Raw genomic sequence first — 20,273 nt, forward strand, 5'->3', positions numbered from 1 at the left:
CAGTGTTTCATCGTCAATAAGAAGGTCAGAGGGATACAATAAACCTGAAGTGAAACATGGGAATCTATAACTAGTGTCACAGGAATTGTTCAAAACATTGACAGTAAGACGAGTCAGTGTTTGCGTACTTAAGTCGGCATTTTGCCTTTTGTATTTAAATCCGATGCAATTTCTGTGTTTCATCGTCAATACGAAGGTCCAAGGGATACAGTAAACCTGAAGTGAAGCATCGGAATCTGTAACTAGTGTCACAGGAATGGTTCAAAGCATAGTCAGTAAGAAGAGTCAGTCTTCTTGTCCTTAAGTTGGCATTGTGCCTTTTGTATTTAATTCCGATGCAATTTCTGTGTTTCATCGTCAATAAGAAGGTCAGAGGGATACAGTAAACCTGAAGTGAAGCATCGGAATCCACAACTAGTGTCACAGGAATGGTTCAAACATAGGCAGTACGGAGTGTCAGTCTTCTTGTACTTAAGTCGGTATTGTGCCTTTTGTATATAATTCCGATGCAATTTCTGTGTTTCATCGTCAATAAGAAGGTCCAAGGTATACAGTAAACCTGACGTAAAGCATCGGGATCTATAACTAGTGTCACAGGAATGGTTCAAACTATAATCAGTAAAAAGAGTCAGTCTTCTTGCACTTATGTCGACATTGTGCCTTTTCTATTTATTTCCGATGCAATATCTGTGTTTCATCGTCAATAAGAAGGTTTAAGGTATACAGTAAACCTGGAGTGAAGCATCGGAATCTATAACAAGTGTCACAGGAAAGGTTCAAAACATAGACAGTAAGAAGAGTCAGTCATCTTGTACTTGAGTAGGCATTGTGCCTCTTCTATTTAATTCCGATGCAATTTCTGTGTTTCATCGTCAATAAGAAGGTCAGAGGGATACAGTAAACCTGGAGTGTAGCATCGGAATCTATAACTAGTGTCACAGGAATGGTTCAAACATATACAGTAAGAAGAGTCAGTCTTCTTGTACTTAAGTCAGCATTGTGACTTTTGTATTTAATTCCGATGCAATTTCTGTGTTTCATCGTCAATAAGAGGGTCAGAGGGATACAGTAAACATGAAGTGATGCATCGGAATCTATAACTAGTGTCACAGGAATGGTTCAAAACATAGTCAGTAAGAAGAGTCAGTCTTCTTGTCCTTAAGTTGGCATTGTGCCTTTTGTATTCAATTCCGATGCAATTTCTGTGATTCATCGTCAATAAGAAGGTCCAAGGGACACAGTAAACTTGAAGTGAAGCATCGGACTCTATAACAAGTGTCACAGAAATGGTTCAAAACATAGACAGTAGGAAGAGTCAGTCATCTCATACTTAAGTCGGCATTGTGCCTTTTGTATTTAATTCCCTATGCAATTTCTGTGTTTCATCGTCGATAAGAAGGTCCAAGGGAAACAGTAAACCCGAAGTGAAGCATCGGAATCTATAACTAGAGTCACAGGAATGGTTCCACACATAGACTGTACGAAGAATCAGTCTTCTTGTACTTATGTCGGCATTGTGGCATTTGTATTTAATTCCGATGAAATTTCAGTGATTCATCGTCAATAAGAACGTCAGAGGGATACAGTAAACCTGAAGTGAAGCATCGGAATCTATAACTAGTGTCACATTAATGGTTCAAAACATAGTCAGTAAGAAGAGTCAGACTTCTTGTACGTAAGTTGGCATTGTGCCTCTTGTATTTAATTCTGATGCAATTTCTGTGTTTCGTCGTCAATAAGAAGGTCCAAGGTATACAGCAAACCTGAAGTGAAGCATCGGAATCTATAACTAGTGTCACAGGAGTGGTTCAAAGTATAGTCAGTAAGAAAAGTCAGTCTTCTTGTACTTAAGTCGGCATTGTGCTTTTTCTATTTACTTCCGATGCAATTTCTGTGTTTCATCGTCAATAAGAAAGTCCAAGGAATACAGTAAACCTGGAGTGAAGCATCGAAATCTAAAACTAGGGCCACAGGAATGGTTCAAAACATACACAGTAAGAAGAGTCAGTCCTCTTGTAGTTAAGTCGACATTGTGCCTTTTCTATTTAATTCCGATGCAATTTCAGTGTTTCATCGTCAATAAGAAGGTCAGAGGGATACAATAAACCTGAAGTGAAGCATCGGAATATATAACTAGTGTCACAGGAATGGTTCAAAACATAGACAAGAAGAAGAGTCAGTCTTCGTGTACTTAAGTCGGCATTTTGCCTTTTGTATTTAAATCCGATGCAATTTCTGTGTTTCATCGTCAATACGAAGGTCCAAGGGATACAGTAAACATGAAGTGAAGCATCGGAATCTATAACTAGTGTCACAGGAATGGTTCAAAACATAGTCAGTAAGAACAGTCAGTTTTCTTGTGCTTAAGTTGGCATTGTGCCTTATGTATTTAATTCCGATGCAATTTCTGTGTTTCATCGTCAATAAGAAGGTCAGAGGGATACAGTAAACCTGAAGTGAAGCATCGGAATCCACAACTAGTGTCACAGAAATGGGTTAAAACATAGGCAGTTCGAGAGTCAGTCTTCTTGTACTTAAGTCGGCATTGTGCCTTTTGTATATAATTCCGATGCAATTTCTGTGTTTCATCGTCAATAAGAAGGTCCAAGGTATACAGAACCCTGAAGTGAAGCATCGGAATCTATACCTAGTGTCACAGGAATGGTTCAAAACATAGTCAGTAAGAAGAGTCAGTCTTCTTGTACTTAAGTCAGCATTGTGCCTTTTCTATAAAATTCCTATGCAATTTCTGTGTTTCATCGTCAATAAGAAGGTCCAAGGGATACATTAAACCTGGAGTGAAGCATCGGAATCTATCACTAGAGTCACAGGAATGGTTCAAAACAAGTAAGAAAAGTCAGTCCTCTTGTACTTAAGTCGACATTGTGCCTTTTCTATTTAATTCCGATGCAATTTCTGTGTTTCATCGTCAATACGAAGGTCAGAGGTATACAATAAAACTGAAGTGAAGCATCGGAATCTATAACAAGTGTCACAATAAAGGTTCAAAGCATAGACAGTAAGAAGAGTCAGTCTTCTTGTACTTAAGTCGGCATTGTGTCTTTTCTATTTAATTCCGATGCAATTTCTGTGTTTCACGTCAATAGGAAGGTCAGAGGGATACAGTAAACCTCAGGTGAAGCATCGGAATATATAACTAGTGTCACAGGAATGGTTCAAAACATAGTCAGGAAGAAGAGTCAGTCTTCTTGTACTTAAGTCGGCAGTGTGCCTTTTGTATTTAATTCCGATGCAATTTCTGTGTATCATCGTCAATAAGAAGGTCCAAGGGATACAGTAAACCTGGAGTGAAGCATAGGATTCTATAACTAGTGTCACAGGAATGGTTCAAAACATAGACAGTAAGAAGGGTCAGTCTTCGTAAACTTAAGTCGGCATTGTGCCTTTTGTATTTAATTCCGATGCAATTTCAGTGTTTCATCGTCAATAGGAATGTCCAAGGGATACAGCAAACCCGAAGTGAAGTATCGGAATCTATAACTAGTATCACAGGAATGGTTCAAATCATTGTCAATAAAAAGAGTTGGTCTTCATGTACTTAAGCCGGCGTTGTGCATTTTGTATTTAATTCCGATGCAAATTCTGTGTTTCATCGTCAATAAGACGGTCCAAGTTATACAGCAAACCTGAAGTGAAGCATCGGAATCTATAACTAGTGTCACAGGAATGGTTCAAAACATAGTCAGTAAGAAGAGTCAGTCTTCTTGTAGTTAGGTCGGCATTGTGCTTTTTCTATTTAATTCCGATGCAATTTCTGTGTTTCATCGTCAATAAGAAGGTCCAAGGTATACAGTAAACCTGACGTAAAGCTTCGGGATCTATAACTAGTGTCACAGGAATGGTTCAAACTATAATCAGTAAAAAGAGTCAGTCTTCTTGCACTTATGTCGGCATTGTGCCTTTTCTATTTATTTCCGATGCAATATCTGTGTTTCATCGTCAATAAGAAGGTTTAAGGTATACAGTAAACCTGGAGTGAAGCATTGGAATCTATCACTAGGGTCACAGGAATGGTTCAAAACATAGACAGTAAGACGAGTCAGTCCTCTTGTACTTAATAAGACATTGTGCCTTTTCTATTTAGTTCCGATGCAATTTCAGTGTTTCATCGTCAATAAGAAGGTCAGAGGGATACAATAAACCTGAAGTGAAGCATGGGAATCTATAACTAGTGTCACAGGAATTGTTCAAAACATAGTCAGTAAGAAGAGTCAGTCTTCTTGTCCTTAAGTTGGCATTTTGCCTTTTGTATTTAAATCCGATGCAATTTCTGTGTTTCATCGTCAATACGAAGGTCCAAGGGATACAGTAAACCTGAAGTGAAGCATCGGAATCTGTAACTAGTGTCACAGGAATGGTTCAAAGCATAGTCAGTAAGAAGAGTCAGTCTTCTTGTCCTTAAGTTGGCATTGTGCCTTTTGTATTTAATTCCGATGCAATTTCTGTCTTTCATCGTCAATAAGAAGGTCAGAGGGATACAGTAAACCTGAAGTGAAGCATCGGAATCCACAACTAGTGTCACAGGAATGGTTCAAAACATAGGCAGTACGGAGTGTCAGTCTTCTTGTACTTAAGTCGGTATTGTGCCTTTTGTATATAATTCCGATGCAATTTCTGTGTTTCATCGTAAATAAGATGGTCCAAGGTATACAGTAAACCTGACGTAAAGCATCGGGATCTATAACTAGTGTCACAGGAATGGTTCAAACTATAATCAGTAAAAAGAGTCAGTCTTCTTGCACTTATGTCGGCATTGTGCCTTTTCTATTTATTTCCGATGCAATATCTGTGTTTCATCGTCAATAAGAAGGTTTAAGGTATACTGTAAACCTGGAGTGAAGCATCGGAATCTATAACAAGTGCCACAGGAAAGGTTCAAAACATAGACAGTAAGAAGAGTCAGTCATCTTGTACTTAAGTAGGCATTGTGCCTCTTCTATTTAATTCCGATGCAATTTCTGTGATTCATCGTCAATAAGAAGGTCAGAGGGATACAGTAAACCTGGAGTGTAGCATCGGAATCTATAACTAGTGTCACAGGAATGGTTCAAACATATACAGTAAGAAGAGTCAGTCTTCTTGTACTTAAGTCAGCATTGTGACTTTTGTATTTAATTCCGATGCAATTTCTGTGTTTCATCGTCAATAAGAGGGTCAGAGGGATACAGTAAACATGAAGTGATGCATCGGAATCTATAACTAGTGTCACAGGAATGGTTCAAAACATAGTCAGTAAGAAGAGTCAGTCTTCTTATAATAAAGTCGGCATTGTGCCTCTTGTATTTAATTCCGATGCAATTTCTGTGTTTCATCGTCAATACGTAGGTCTAAGGGATACAGTAAACCTGGAGTGAAGCACCAGAATCTATAACTACAGTCACAGTAATGGTTCAAATCATAGACAGTAAGAAGAGTCGGTCTTCTTGTACTTAAGTCGGCATTGTGACTTTTGTATTTAATTCCGATGCAATTTCTGTGTTTCCTCGTCAATAAGAAGGTCCAAGGGATACAGTAAACCTGAAGTGAAGCATCGGAATCTATAACTAGTGTCACTGGAATGGTTCAAAATATAGACCGTGAGAAGAGTCAGTCTTCTTGTACTTAAGTCTTCATTGTGCCTTTTGTATTTAATTCCGATTCAATTTCTGTGATTCATCGTCAATAAGAAGGTACAAGGGATACAGTTAACCTGAGGTGAAGCGTCGGATTCTACAACTAGTGCCACAGGAATGGTTCAAAACATAGACAGTTGGAAAAATCAGTGTTCTTGTACTTAAGTCGGCATTGTGCCTTTTGTATTTAATTCCGATGCAATTTCTGTGTTTCATCGGCAATGAGGTCAGAGGGATACAGTAAACCTGAAGTGAAGCATCGGAATCTATAACTAGTGTCACAGGAATGGTTCAAAGTATAGTCAGTAAAAAGAGTCAGTCTTCTTGTCCTTAAGTCGGCATTGTGGCTTTTGTATTTAATTCCGATGCAATTTCTGTGATTCATCGGCAATATGAAGGTCCAAGGGATACAGTAAACCTGAAGTGAAGCATTGGACTCTATAACAAGTGTCACAGAAATGGTTCAAAACATAGACAGTAGGAAGAGTCAGTCATCGCATACTTAAGTCGGCATTGTGCCTTTTGTATTTAATTCCGATGCAATTTCCGTGTTTCATCGTCAATAAGAAGATCCAACGAAAACAGTAAACCTAAAGTGAAGCACCGGAATTTATAACTAGTGTCACAGGAATGGTTCCAAACGTAGACAGTACGAAGAATCAGTCTTCCTGTACTTAAGTCGGCATTGTGGCTTTTGTAATTAATTCCGATGCAATTTCTGTGTTTCATAGTCAATAAGAACGTCAGAGGAATACAGTAAACCTGAAGTGAAGCATCGGAATCTATAACTAGTGTCACAGGAATGGTTCAAAACATAGTCAGTAAGAAGAGTCAGACTTCTTGTCCTTAAGTCGGCATTGTGCCTTTTGTATTTAATTCCGATGCAATTTCTGTGTTTCATCGGCAATAAGGTCAGAGGGATACAGTAAACCTGAAGTGAAGCATCGGAATCTATAACTAGTGTCACAGGAATGGTTCAAAACATAGACAGTAGGAAGAGTCAGTCTTCTTGCACTTAAGTCAGCATTGTGACTTTTGTATTTAATTCCGATGCAATTTCTGTGTTTCATTGTCAATAAGAAGGTCAGAGGAATACAGTAAACCTGAAGTGAAGCATCGGAATCCAAAACTAGTGTCACAGGAATGGTTCAAACATAGACAGTGGGAAGAGTCAGTCTTCTTGTACGTAAGTCGGCATTGTGCCTCTTGTATTTAATTCCGATGCAATTTCTGTGTTTCATCGTCAAAAAGAGGGTCCAAGGTATACAGCAAATCTGAAGTGAAGCATCGGAATCTATAACTAGTGTCACAGGAATGGTTGAAAACATAGTCAGTAAGATGAGTCAGCATTCTTGTACTTAAGTCGGCATTGTGCTTTTTCTATTTAATTCCGATTCAATTTCTGTGTTTCATCGTCAATAAGAAGGTCCAAGGGATACAGTAAACCTGGAGTGAAGCATCGGAATCTATCACTAGGGACACAGGAATGGTTCAAAACATAGACAGTAAGAAGAGTCACTCTTCTTGTCCTTAAGTTGGCATTGTGCCTTTTGTATTTAATTCCGATGCAATTTCTGTGTTTCATCGTCAATAAGAAGGTCTGAGGGATACAGTAAACCTGAAGTGAAGCATCGGAGTCCACAACTAGTGTCACAGGAATGGTTCAAAACATAGGCAGTACGAAGAGTCAGTCTTCTTGTACTTAAGTCGGCATTGTGCCTTTTGTATATAATTCCGATGCAATTTCTGTGTTTCATAGTCAATAAGAAGGTCCAAGGTAAACAGTATACCTGACGTAAAGCATTGGAATGTATAACTAGTGTCACAGGAATGGTTCAAACTATAATCAGTAAGAAGAGTCAGTCTTCTTGTACTTAAGTCGGCATTGTGCCTTTTCTATTTAATTCCGATGCAATATCTGTGTTTCATCGTCAATAAGAAGGTCCAAGGGATACAGTTAACCTGAAGTGAAGCGTCGGAATCTATAACTAGGGCCACAGGAATGGTTCAAAAACATAGACAGTGGGAAGAGTCAGTGTTCTTGTACTTAAGTCGGCATTGTGCCTTTTGTATTTAATTCCGATGCAATGTCTGTGTTTCATCGTCAATAAGTAGGTCCAAGGGATACAGTAAACCTGAAGTGAGGCATCGGAATCTACAACTAGTGTCACAGGAATGGTTCAAACATATACAGTAAGAAGAGTCAGTCTTCTTGTACTTGAGTCGGCATTGTGCCTTTTGTATTTAATTCCGATGCAATTTCTGTGTTTCATCGTCAATAAGAGGGTCAGAGGGATACAATAAACATAAAGTGAAGCATCGGAATCTATAACTAGTGTCACAGGAATAGTTCAAAACATAGTCAGTAAGAAGATTCAGTCTTCTTAACCTTAAGTCGGCATTGTGCCCTTTGTATTTCATTCCGATGCAATTTCTGTTTTTCATCGTCAATAAGTAGGTCCAAGGGATACAGTAAACCTGGAGAGAAGCACCGGAATCTATAACTAGAGTCACAGTAATGGATCAAACCATAGACAGTAAGAAGAGTCGGTCTTCTTGTAGTTAAGTCGGCATTGTGCCTTTTGTATTTAATTCCGATGCAATTTCTGTGTTTCATCGTCAATAAGAAGGTCCAAGGGATACAGTAAACATGAAGTGAAGCATCGGAATCTATAACTAGTGTCACTGGAATAGTTCAAAATATAGACAGTAAGAAGAGTCAGTCTTCTTGTACTTAAGTAGGCATTGAGCCTTTTGTATTTAATTCCGATGCAATTTCTGTGATTCATCGTCAATAAGAAAGTCCAAGGCATCCAGTGAACCTGAAGTGAAGCATCGGAATCTGTAACTAGTGTCACAGAAATGGTTCAAAACATAGTCAGTAAGAAGAGTCAGTCTTCTTGTACTTAATGCGGCATTGTGCCTTTTCTATTTAATTCCGATGCTATTTCTATGTTTCACCGTCAATAAGAAGGTCAGAGGGATACAGTAAACTTGAAGTGAAGCATCGGAATCGATAACAAGTGTCACAGGAATGGTTCAAACATATACAGTAAGAAGAGTCAGTCTTCTTGTACTTGAGTCGGCATTGTGCCTTTTGTATTTAATTCCGATGCAATTTCTGTGTTTCATCGTCAATAAGAGGGTCAGAGGGATACAGTAAACATGAAGTGCAGCATCGGAATCTATAACTAGTGTCACAGGAATGGTTCAAAACAAAGTCAGTAAGAAGATTCAGTCTTCTTGTCCTTAAGTCGGCATTGTGCCCTTTGTATTTAATTCCGATGCAATTTCTGTTTTTCATCGTCAATATGTAGGTCCAAGGGATACAGTAAACCTGGAGTGAATCACCGGATTCTATAACTAGAGTCACATTAATGGATCAAAACATAGACAGTAAGAAGAGTCGGTCTTCTTGTACTTAAGTCGGCATTGTGCCTTTTGTATTTAATTCCGATGCATTTTCTGTGTTTCATCGTCAATAAGAAGGTCCAAGGGATACAGTAAACATGAAGTGAAGCATCGGAAACTATAACTAGTGTCACTGGAATAGTTCAAAATATAGACAGTAAGTAGAGTCAGTCTTCTTGTACTTAAGTCGGCATAGTGCCTTTTGTATTTAATTCCGATGCAATTTCTGTGATTCATCGTCAATAAGAAGGTCCAAGGCATCCAGTAAAACTGAAGTGAAGCATCGGACTCTATAACTAGTGTCACAGAAATAGTTCAAAACATAGACAGTAGGAAGAGTCAGTCATCTCATACTTAAGTCGGCATTGTGACTTTTGTATTTACTTCCGATGCAATTTCTGTGCTTCATCGTCAGTAAGAAGGTCCAAGGGAAACAGTAAACCTGAAGTGAAGCATCGGAATCTATAACTAGTGTCACAGGAATGGTTCCACACATAGACAGTACGAAGAGTCAGTCTTCTTGTACTTAAGTCGGAATTGTGGCTTTTGTATTTAATTCCGATGCTATTTCTGAGTTTCATCTGCAATAAGAACGTCAGAGGGATACAGTAAACCTGAAGTGAAGCATCGGAATCTATAACTAGAGTCACAGGAATGGTTCAAAACATAGTCAGTAAGAAGAGTCAGTCTTCTTGTCCATAAGTCGGCATTGTGCCTTTTGTATTTAATTGTAATGCAATGTCTGTGATTCATCGTCAATAAGAAAGTCCAAGGGATACAGTAAAATTGAAGTGAAGCATCAGACTCTATAACTAGTGTCACAGAAATGGTTCAAAACATAGACAGTAGGAAGAGTCAGTCACGGCATACTTAAGTCGGCATTGTGCCTTTTGTATTTAATTCCGATGCAATTTCTGTGTTTCATCGTCAATAAGAAGGTCCAACGGAAACAGTAAACCTGAAGTGAAGCACCGGAATCTATAACTACAGTCACAGTAATGGTTCAAATCATAGACAGTAAGAAGAGTCGGTCTTCTTGTACTTAAGTCGTCATTGTGACTTTTGTATTTAATTCCGATGCAATATCTGTGTTTTTTCTCGTCAATAAGAAGGTCCAAGGGATACAGTAAACCTGAAGTGAAGCATCGGAATCTATAACTAGTGTCACTGGAATGGTTCAAAATATAGACAGTGAGAAGAGTCAGTCTTCTTGTACTTAAGTCTTCATTGTGCCTTTTGTATTTAATTCCGATGCAATTTCTGTGATTCATCGTCAATAAGAAGGTACAAGGGATACAGTTAACCTGAGGTGAAGCGTCGGATTCTACAACAAGTGCCACAGGAATGGTTCAAAACATAGACAGTTGGAAAAGTCAGTGTTCTTGTACTTAAGTCGGCATTGTGCCTATTTGTATTTAATTCCGATGCAATTTCTGTGTTATTTCTCGTCAATAAGAAGGTCCAAGGGATACAGTAAACCTGAAGTGAAGCATCGGAATCTATAACTAGAGTCACAGGAATGGTTCAAAACATAGTCAGTAAGAAGAGTCAGACTTCTTGTCCTTAAGTCGGCATTGTACCTTTTGTATTTAATTCCGATGCAATTTCTGTGTTTCATCGGCAATAAGGTCAGAGGGATACAGTAAACCTGAAGTGAAGCATCGGAATCTATAACTAGTGTCACAGGAATGGTTCAAAACATAGACAGTAGGAAGAGTCAGTCTTCTTGTACTTAAGTCAGCATTGTGCCTTTTGTATTTAATTCCGATGCAATTTCTGTGTTTCATCGTCAATAAGAAGGTCAGAGGAATACAGTAAACCTGAAGTGAAGCATCGGAATTCAAAACTAGTGTCACAGGAATGGTTCAAACATAGACAGTGGGAAGAGTCAGTCTTCTTGTACGTAAGTCGGCATTGTGCCTCTTGTATTTAATTCCGATGCAATTTCTGTGTTTCATCGTCAAAAAGAGGGTCCAAGGTATACAGCAAACCTGAAGTGAAGCATCGGAATCTATAACTAGTGTCACAGGAATGGTTGAAAACATAGTCAGTAAGATGAGTCAGTATTCTTGTACTTAAGTCGGCATTGTGCTTTTTCTATTTAATTCCGATGAAATTTCTGTGTTTCATCGTCAATAAGAAGGTCCAAGGGATACAGTGAACCTGGAGTGAAGCATCGGAATCTATCACTAGGGTCACAGGAATGGTTCAAAACATAGACAGTAAGAAGAGTCAGTCTTCTTGTCCTTAAGTTGGCATTGTGCCTTTTGTATTTAATTCCGATGCAATTTCTGTGTTTCATCGTCAATAAGAAGGTCAGAAGGATACAGTAAACCTGAAGTGAAGCATCGGAATCCACAACTAGTGTCACATGAATGGTTCAAAACATAGGCAGTACGAAGAGTCAGTCTTCTTGTACTTAAGTCGGCATTGTGCCTTTTGTATATAATCCCGATGCAATTTCTGTGTTTCATAGTCAATAAGAAGGTCCAAGGTAAACAGTATACCGGACGTAAAGCAATGGAATGTATAACTAGTGTCACAGGAATGGTTCAAACTATAATCAGTAAGAAGAGTCAGTCTTCTTGTACTTAAGTCGGCATTGTGCCTTTTCTATTTAATTCCGATGCAATATCTGTGTTTCATCGTCAATAAGAAGGTCCAAGGGATACAGTAAACCTGGAGTCAAGCATCGGAATCTATAACAAGTGTCACAGGAAGGTTCAAAACATAGACAGTAAGAGGAGTCAGTCTTCTTGTACTTAAGTCGGCATTGTGCCTTTTCTATTTCATTCCGATGCAATTTCTGTGTTTCATCGTCAATAAGAAGGTCAGTGGGAGACAGTAAACCTCAGGTGAAGCATCGGAATCTATAACTAGTGTCACAGGAATGGTTCAAAACATAGTCAGGAAGAAGAGTCAGTCTTCTTGTACTTAAGTCGGCATTGTGCCTTTTCTATTTAATTCCGATGCAATTTCTGTGTTTCATCGTCAATAAGAAGGTCCAAGGGATACAGTAAACCTGGAGTGAAGCATCGGAATCTATAACCAGTGTCACAGGAATGGTTCAAAATATAGACACTAAGAAGAGTCAGTCTTCTTGTACTTAAGCCGGCATTGTGCCTTTTGTATTTAATTCCGATGCAATTTCTTTGATTCATCGTCAATAAGAAGGTACAAGGGATACAGTTAACCTGAAGTGAAGCGTCGGAATCTATAACTAGGGCCACAGGAATGGTTCAAAAACATAGACAGTGGGAAGAGTCAGTGTTCTTGTACTTAAGTCGGCATTGTGCCTTTTGTATTTAATTCCGATGCAATGTCTGTGTCTCATCGTCAATAAGTAGGTCCAAGGGATACAGTAAACCTGAAGTGAGGCATCGGAATCTACAACTAGTGTCACAGGAATGGTTCAAACATATACAGTAAGAAGAGTCAGTCTTCTTGTACTTGAGTCGGCATTGTGCCTTTTGTATTTAATTCCGATGCAATTTCTGGGTTTCATCGTCAATAATTAGGTCCAAGGGATACAGTAAACCTGGAGAGAAGCACCGGAATCTATAACTAGAGTCACAGTAATGGATCAAAACATATACAGTAAGAAGAGTCGGTCTTCTTGTAGTTAAGTCGGCATTGTGCCTTTTGTATTTAATTCCGATGCAATTTCTGTGTTTCATCGTCAATAAGAAGGTCCAAGGGATACAGTAAACATGAAGTGAAGCATCGGAATCTATAACTAGTGTCACTGGAATAGTTCAAAATATAGACGGTAAGAAGGGTCAGTCTTCTTGTACTTAAGTATTCATTGAGCCTTTTGTATTTAATTCCGATGCAATTTCTGTGATTCATCGTCAATAAGAAGGTCCAAGGCATACAGTAAACCTGAAGTGAAGCATCGGAATCTGTAACTAGTGTCACAGAAATGGTTCAAATCATAGTCAGTAAGAAGAGTCAGTCTTCTTAAACTTAAGTCGGCATTGTGCCTTTTGTATTTAATTCCTACGCAATTTCTGTGTTTCATCGGCAGTAAGGTCAGAGGGATACAGCAAACCTGAAGTAAAGCATCGGAATCTATAACTAGTGTCACAGGAATGGTTCAAAACATAGACAGTAGGAAGAGTCAGTCTTCTTGTACTTAATGCGGCATTGTGCCTTTTCTATTTAATTCCGATGCTATTTCTGTGTTTCACCGTCAATACGAAGGTCAGAGGGATACAGTAAACCTGATGTGAAGCATCGGAATCCATAACTAGTGTCACAGGAATGGTACAAAACATAGTCAGTAAGAAGAGACCGTCTTCTTGTACTTATATCGGTATTGTGCCTTTCGTACTTAATTCCGATGCAATTTCTGTGTTTCACCGTCAATAAGAAGGTCAGAGGGATACAGTAAACTTGAAGTGAAGCATCGGAATCGATAACAAGTGTCACAGGAATGGTTCAAACATATACAGTAAGATGAGTCAGTCTTCTTGTACTTGAGTCGGCATTGTGCCTTTTGTATTTAATTCCGATGCAATTTCTGTGTTTCATCGTCAATAAGAGGGTCAGAGGGATACAGTAAACATGAAGTGAAGCATCGGAATCTATAACTAGTGTCACAGGAATGGTTCAAAACATAGTCAGTAAGAAGATTCAGTCTTCTTGTCCTTAAGTCGCAATTTTGCCCTTTGTATTTAATTCCGATGCAATTTCTGTTTTTCATCGTCAATATGTAGGTCCAAGGGATATAGTAAACCTGGAGTGAAGCACCGGAATCTATAACTAGAGTCACAGTAATGGATCAAAACATAGACAGTAAGAAGAGTCGGTCTTCTTGTACTTAAGTCGGCATTGTGCCTTTTGTATTTAATTCCGATGCAATTTCTGTGTTTCATCGTCAATAAGAAGGTCCAAGGGATAAGGTAAACATGAAGTGAAGCATCGGAATCTATAACTAGTGTCACTGGAATAGTTCAAAATATAGACAGTAAGAAGAGTCAGTCTTCTTGTACTTAAGTCGGCATAGTGCCTTTTGTATTTAATTCCGATGCAATTTCTGTGATTCATCGTCAATAAGAAGGTCCAAGGCATCCACTAAACCTGAAGTGAAGCATCGGACTCTATAACTAGAGTCACAGAAATAGTTCAAAACATAGACAGTAGGAAGAGTCAGTCATCTCATACTTAAGTCGGCATTGTGACTTTTGTATTTACTTCCGATGCAATTTCTGTGCTTCATCGTCAGTAAGAAGGTCCAAGGGAAACAGTAAACCTGAAGTGAAGCATCGGAATCTATAACTAGTGTCACAGGAATGGTTCCACACATAGACAGTACGAAGGGTCAGTCTTCTTGTACTTAAGTCGGAATTGTGGCTTTTGTATTTAATTCCGATGCAATTTCTGAGTTTCATCTTCAGTAAGAACGTCAGAGGGATACAGTAAACCTGAAGTGAAGCATCGGAATCTATAACTAGAGTCACAGGAATGGTTCAAAACATAGTCAGTAAGAAGAGTCAGTCTTCTTGTCCATAAGTCGGCATTGTGCCTTTTGTATTTAATTCCAATGCAATATCTGTGATTCATCGTCAATAAGAAAGTCCAAGGGATACAGTAAAATTGAAGTGAAGCATCGGACTCTTTAACTAGTGTCACAGAAATGGTTCAAAACATAGACAGAAGGAAGAGTCAGTCATGGCATACTTAAGTCGGCAATGTGCCTTTTGTATTTAATTCCGATGCAATTTCTGTGTTTCATCGTCAATAAGAAGGTCCAACGGAAACAGTAAACCTGAAGTGATGCTCCGGAATCTATAACTAGTGTCACAGGAATGGTTCCACACATAGACAGTACGAAGAATCAGTCTTCTTGTACTTAAGTCGGCATTGTGCCTTTTCTATTTAATTCCGATGCAATATCTGTGTTTCATCGTCAATAAGAAGGTCCAAGGGATACAGTAAACCTGGAGTGAAGCATCGGAATCTATTACAAGTGTCACAGGAAAGGTTCAAAACATAGACAGTAAGAAGAGTCAGTCTTCTTGTACTTAAGTCGGCATTGTGCCTTTTCTATTTAATTCCGATGCAATTTCTGTGTCTCATCGTCAATAAGAAGGTCAGTGGAATACAGTAAACCTGAGGTGAAGCTTCGGAATCTATAATTAGTGTCACAAGAATGGTTCAAAACATAGTCTGGAAGAAGAGTCAGTCTTCTTGTACTTAAGTCGGCATTGTGCCTTTTGTATTTAATTACGATGCAATTTCTGTGATTCATTGTCAATAAGAAGGTACAAGGGATACAGTAAACCTGAAGTGAAGCGTCGGAATCTATAAATAGTGCGACATGAATGGTTCAAAACGTAGACAGTGGGAAGAGTCAGTGTTCTTGAACTAAAGTCGGCATTGTGCCTTTTGTATTTAATTCCGATGCAATTTCTGCGTTTCATCGTCAATAAGTCGGTCCAAGGGATACAGTAAACCTGAAGTGGAGCATCGGAATCTACAACTAGTGTAACAGGATTGGTTCAAAACATAGACAATAAGAAGAGTCAATCTTCTTGTACTTAATGCGGCATTGTGCCTTTTCTATTTAATTCCGATGCAATTTCTATGTTTCATCGTCAATAAGAAGGTCAGAGGGATACAGTAAACCTGAAGTGAAGCATCGGAATCTATAACTAGTGTCACAGGAATCGTTCAAAATATAGTCAGTAAGAAGAGACCGTCTTCTTGTACTTATATCGGCATTGTGCCTTTCGTATTTAATTCCGATGCAATTTCTGTGTTTCACCGTCAATAAGAAGGTCAGAGGGATACAGTAAAATGAAGTGAAGCATCGGAATCTATAACAAGTGTCACAGGAATCGTTCAAACATATTCAGTAAGAAGAGTCAGTCTTCTTGTACTTGAGTCGGCATTGTGACTTTTGTATTTAATTCCGATGCAATTTCTGTTTTACATCGTCAATAAGAGTGTTAGAGGGATACAGTAAACATAAAGTGAAGCATCGGAATCTATAACTAGTCTCACAGGAATGGTTCAAAACATAGTCAGTAAGAAGATTCAGTCTTCTTGTCCTTAAGTCGGCATTGTGCCCTTTGTAATTAATTCCGATGCAATTTCAGTTTTTCATCGTCAATAAGTAGGTCCAAGGGATACAGTAAACCTGGAGTGAAGCACCAGAATCTATAAATAGAGTCACAGTAATGGATCAAAACATAGACAGTAAGAAGAGTCGGTCTTCTTGTACTTAAGTCGACATTGTGCATTTTGTATTTAATTCCGATGCAATTTCTGTGTTTCATCGTTAATAAGAAGATCCAAGGGATACAGTAAACATGAAGTGAAGCATCGGGATCTATAACTAGTGTCACTGGAATAGTTCAAAATATAGACAGTAAGAAGAGTCAGTCTTCTTATACTTAAGTCGGCATTGTGCCTTTTGTATTTAATTCCGATGCAATTTCTGTGATTCATCGTCAATAAGAAGGTCCAAGGCATACAGTAAACCTGAAGTGAAGCATCGGACTCTATTACTAGTGTCACAGAAATGGTTCAAAACATAGACAGTAGGAAGAGTCAGTCATCTCATACTTAAGTCGGCATTGTGCTTTTTGTATTTCCTTCCGATGCAATTTCTGTGTTTCATCATCAGTAAGAAGGTCCAAGGGAAACAGTAAACATGAAGTGAAGCATCGGAATCTATAACTAGTGTCACAGGAATGGTTCCACACATAGACAGTACGAAGAATCAGTCTTCTTGTACTTAAGTCGACGTTGTGGCTTTTGTATTTAATTCTGAGGCAATTTCTGAGTTTCATCGTCAATAAGAACGTCAGAGGGATACAGTAAACCTGAAGTAAAGCATCGGAATCAGTAACTAGTGTCACAGGAATGGTTCAAAACATAGTCAGTAAGAAGAGTCAGTCTTCTTATCCTTAAGTCGGCATTGTGCCTTTTGTATTTAATTCCGGTGCAATTTCTGTGTTTCATCGGCAGTAAGGTCAGAGGGATACAGTAAACCTGAAGTGAAGCATCGGACTCTATTACTAGTGTCACAGAAATGGTTCAAAACATAGACAGTAGGAAGAGTCAGTCATCTCATACTTAAGTCGGCATTGTGCTTTTTGTATTTCCTTCCGATGCAATTTCTGTGTTTCATCATCAGTAAGAAGGTCCAAGGGAAACAGTAAACATGAAGTGAAGCATCGGAATCTATAACTAGTGTCACAGGAATCGTTCAAAATATAGTCAGTAAGAAGAGACCGTCTTCTTGTACTTATATCGGCATTGTGCCTTTCGTATTTAATTCCGATGCAATTTCTGTGTTTCACCGTCAATAAGAAGGTCAGAGGGATACAGTAAAATGAAGTGAAGCATCGGAATCTATAACAAGTGTCACAGGAATCGTTCAAACATATTCAGTAAGAAGAGTCAGTCTTCTTGTACTTGAGTCGGCATTGGGACTTTTGTATTTAATTCCGATGCAATTTCTGTTTTACATCGTCAATAAGAGTGTAAGAGGGATACAGTAACCATAAAGTGAAGCATCGGAATCTATAACTAGTGTCACAGGAATGGTTCAAAACATAGTCAGTAAGAAGATTCAGTTTTCTTGTCCTTAAGTCGGCATTGTGCCCTTTGTAATTAATTCCGATGCAATTTCTGTTTTTCATCGTCAATAAGTAGGTCCAAGGGATACAGTAAACCTGGAGTGAAGCACCAGAATCTATAAATAGAGTCACAGTAATGGATCTAAACATAGACAGTAAGAAGAGTCGGTCTTCTTCTACTTAAGTCGGCATTGTGCCTTTTGTATTTAATTCCGATGCAATTTCTGTGTTTCATCGTTAATAAGAAGTTCCAAGGGATACAGTAAACATGAAGTGAAGCATCGGAATCTATAACTAGTGTCACTGGAATAGTTCAAAATATAGACAGTAAGAAGAGTCAGTCTTCTTATACTTAAGTCGGCATTGTGCCTTTTGTATTTAATTCCGATCCAATTTCTGTGATTCATCGTCAATAAGAAGGTCCAAGGCATACAGTAAACCTGAAGTGAAGCATCGGACTCTATTACTAGTGTCACAGAAATGGTTCAAAACATAGACAGTAGGAAGAGTCAGTCATCTCATACTTAAGTCGGCATTGTGCTTTTGTAATTCCTTCCGATGCAATTTCTGTGTTTCATCATCAGTAAGAAGGTCCAAGGGAAACAGTAAACATGAAGTGAAGCATCGGAATCTATAACTAGTGTCACAAGAATGGTTCCACACATAGACAGTACGAAGAATCAGTCTTCTTGTACTTAAGTCGACATTGTGGCTTTTGTATTTAATTCTGAGGCAATATCTGAGTTTCATCGTCAATAAGAAAGTCAGAGGGATACAGTAAACCTGAAGTAAAGCATCGGAATCAGTAACTAGTGTCACAGGAATGGTTCAAAACATAGTCAGTAAGAAGAGTCAGTCTTCTTATCCTTAAGTCGGCATTGTGCCTTTTGTATTTAATTCCGGTGCAATTTCTGTGTTTCATCGGCAGTAAGGTCAGAGGGATACAGTAAACCTGAAGTGAAGCATCGGAATCTATAACTAGTGTCACAGGAATGGTTCAAAACATAGACAGTAGGAAGAGTCAGTCTTCTTGTACTTAAGTCGGCATTGTGCATTTTGTATTTAATTCCGATGCAATTTCTGTGTTTCATCGTCAATAAGAAGGTGCAAGGTATACAGCAAACCTGAAGTGAAGCATCTGAATCTATAACTAGTGTCACAGGAATGGTTCAAAAAGTAGTCAGTAAGAAGTGTCAGTCTTCTTGTACTTAATTCGGCATTGTGCCTTTTGTATTTAACTCCGATGCAATTTCTGTGTTTCATCGTCAATAAGAAGGTCCAAGGGATACAGTAAACCTGGAGTGAAGCATCGGAATCTATCACTAGGGTCACAGGAATGGTTCAAACATAGACAGTAAGAAGAGTCAGTCCTCTTGTACTTAAGTCGACATTGTGCCTTTTCTATTTAATTCCGACTCAATTTCTGTGTTTCATCGTCAATAAGAAGGTCAGAGGGATATAATAAACCTGAAGTGAAGCATCGGAATCTATAACAAGTGTCACAGGAAAGGTTCAAAACATAGACAGTAAGAAGAGTCAGTCTTCTTGTACTTAAGTCGGCATTGTGCCTTTTCTATCTAACTCCAATGCAATTTCTGTGTTTCATCGTCAATACGAAGGTCAGAGGGATACAGTAAACCTGAGGTGAAGCATCTGAATCTATAACTAGTGTCACAGGAATGGTTCAAAACATAGTCAGGAAGAAGAGTCAGTCTTCTTGTACTTAAGTCGGCATTGCGCCTTTTGTATTTAATTCCGATGCAATTTTTGTGTTTCATCGTCAATAAGAAGGTCCAAGGGATACAGTAAACCTGGAGTGTAGCATAGGAATCTATAACTAGTGTCACAGGAATGGTTCATGACATAGACAGTGAGAAGAGTCAGTCTTCTTGTACTTAAGTCGGCATTGTGGCTTTTGTATTTAATTCCGATGCTATTTCTGAGCTTCATCGTCAATAAGAAGGTCAGAGGGATACAGTAAACCTGAATGGAAGCATCGGGATTTTTAATAGTGTCACAGGAATGGTTCAAAACATAGTCAGTAAGAAGAGTCAGTCTTCTTGTCCTTAAGTCAGCATTGTGCCTTTTGTATTTAATTCCGATACAATTTCTGTGTTTCATTGTCAATAAGAAGGTCCAAGGGATATAGTAAACCTGGAGTGAAGCATCGGAATCTGTAACTAGTGTCACAGGAATGGTTTAAAGCAGAGACAGTAAGAAGAGTCAGTCCTCTTGTATTTAAGTCGGCATTGTGCCTTTTCTATTTAATTCCGGTGCAATTTCAGTGTATCATCGTCAATAAAAATGTCCAAGGGATACAGTAAACCTGAAGTGATGCGTCGGAATCTATAACTAGTGTCACAGGAATGGTTCAAAACATAGACAGTAGGAAGAGTCAGTGTTCTTGTACTTAAGTCGGCATTGTGCCTTTTGTATTTAATTCCGATGCTATTTCTGAGTTTCATCATCTATAAGAAGGTCAGAGGGATACAGTAAACCTGAAGTGAAGCATCTGGATTTATAAATAGTGTCACAGGATTGGTTCAAAACATAGTCAGTAAGAAGATTCAGTCTTCTTGTCCTTAAGTCGGCATTGTGCCCTTTGTAATTAATTCCGATGCAATTTCTGTTTTTCATC

Source organism: Schistocerca serialis, chromosome 9, assembly GCF_023864345.2.
Source record: "Schistocerca serialis cubense isolate TAMUIC-IGC-003099 chromosome 9, iqSchSeri2.2, whole genome shotgun sequence".
Taxonomy (NCBI): domain Eukaryota; kingdom Metazoa; phylum Arthropoda; class Insecta; order Orthoptera; family Acrididae; genus Schistocerca; species Schistocerca serialis.